We start from the raw sequence: 2,044 nt of genomic DNA on the forward strand, positions 1-2,044 counted from the left end.
AGGAGAGGAGCAATTCTGGGTGTGGAGAAGCCCTGCATCAGTGTCTGTGCTGTTACTAAGGCTGGATAGCTGAATTTTAGAGGTGGCTGGGCTAAATGGTTCTGTAGGTGGGCTTTAATAGCCCAAATTCCTGGCCAGCTGCTTAAGGGATTCCAGAGATGCCATCCTAAAAAAAACATGTTCCTTCTAGTGTTTACTCTGCCCATGCCTGGATTTGAAAGCTGGCTTTCATCCTCTTCTCCTTCCTCCAAAACTTCTCCAAAACTGACCCCATAGAATCACAGAACAGTTTGGGTTGGAAGGCACCTTAAAGATCACATAGTTCCAACCCCCCTGCATGGGCAGGGACACCTCCCACTAGACCAGGTTGCTCAAAGCCCCATCCAGCCTGGCCTTGAACACTTCCAGGGAGGGGACATCCACAGCTTCCCTGGGCAACCTGTTACAGTATCTCACCATCCTCACACTAAAGAATTTCTTCCTCATGTCTGACCTAAACCTCCCCTCTTCCAGTTTGAAACCATCCCTCCCTTGTTCTGTCACTACAGGCCCTTGTAAAAAGTCCCTCCACAGCTTTCCTGTAGACCCCTTCAGGTACTGGAAGGCTGCTATAAGGTTTATCTGAGCCTTCTCTTCTCCAGGCTGAACAATCCCAACTCTCTCAGCCTGTCTTTATAGGAGAGAGGTGTTCCATCCCTCTGATCATCTTTGTGGCCTTCCTCTGGACTGGCTGCAACTTTGTGAAGTGAAGGACACCCACTGGCCTTTTGGGGCAGGCATGGTCCCCAGAGCCATGCCAGGTAAAGTAAGAGCCTCACACAGCACCAAGCCTGAGTGGCAATGCAAAGAGCACAAGGAGGTTGAGATGCTCTGATGCCAGGGGCTTGCTGGCTTTGGGAAGACTGGTTGAAGCCATTTCATGCTGCCCAGCCTGCTCCAGGGGCCTGCTGGCATGTGGCAGGGGCAGGAGGGGATGCACCCTGGCACCTGATCTCGTGCTATTTACCTTCTGGCATAGGAGCAGAAACTGCAGCTTACCCTGGTTTGCATTATTGAGCTGGACCAAAACCCAGAATCTAACAGACTGTTTGTCTCACTGAATAAGCAAAAGGGAACATGAAGCATTTTATCTTAAGGCTGGCTCACAAACAAGTACCAAGGTCTGTCCCAGAGGTTTGCTCCTTCTCAAAGTGAGCTCCACGGCAGAGAGAGATTCAATAGCTCAGGCCAGAACCCTCAGTGAAAAAAGAGAGGCATGGTATGTGTTGGGATTTATGGCACTGAACACAAGGCAGTGTAAAAGTACATTCTTACTTATAATAAACGACCTGAGCGAAAAAATATTCTACCTGAAGCCAATGGAAACATTGTGCTGACTGCAGAGGCAAGGCTGAAGAGTCAGGGCTCTCATTCTTCTAACCAGAACTAATCTCACTTCTTCTCTTAAAAAGTAAACATTTCATGGCCATGATCTATCTCCTTTTTAAGTGAGAGGTACTTCTAATCCAGGATGAAATTTGAGAGCAATGAAGGGAAGCATAGAGGGAAGAGAGCCACCACTTTCCAGAGCCACTTTCTAGTGGTCCAAAATACACCTGATTTCTTACCAAAATTTCAGCTTGGATCAAGAGCAAGGAAAGGTGTCATTTCCCAGTTGTTAACAAATTATACCTCTCTGATTTTTCCTGGGTTTGGCATGGCCATGTCTGCAAAACGTTTCACAGGAAAAGACAACTATTTATCTCCAAAATTAAGTTCACTGTACTTATATTTATTCAACACTGTCTGCAATTCTTTCTTGTTCAGCTGATTTATTTTTATTTTCTCTGGAAAAAGGCTGTTTTGACTATGTATCGAAACAAGGTACACAATAAAACAAAGCTTCAAAGTGTGAGTCAGGCTTCAAGTCAGGAAAATACTACAATGCTGCTGAAATTCTTTCCATCTTATCTACATAATTCTGAACTAATTTTTCCAGAAATGGCAACTCTAATCTGTACCATGTTATCATGAAATGCCCCAAAATAATTCCTGCAGGATGTCC

Source organism: Chaetura pelagica, unplaced genomic scaffold (genome assembly GCF_000747805.2).
Source record: "Chaetura pelagica isolate M959 unplaced genomic scaffold, ChaPel_1.0 scaffold104, whole genome shotgun sequence".
Taxonomy (NCBI): Eukaryota; Metazoa; Chordata; class Aves; order Apodiformes; family Apodidae; genus Chaetura; species Chaetura pelagica.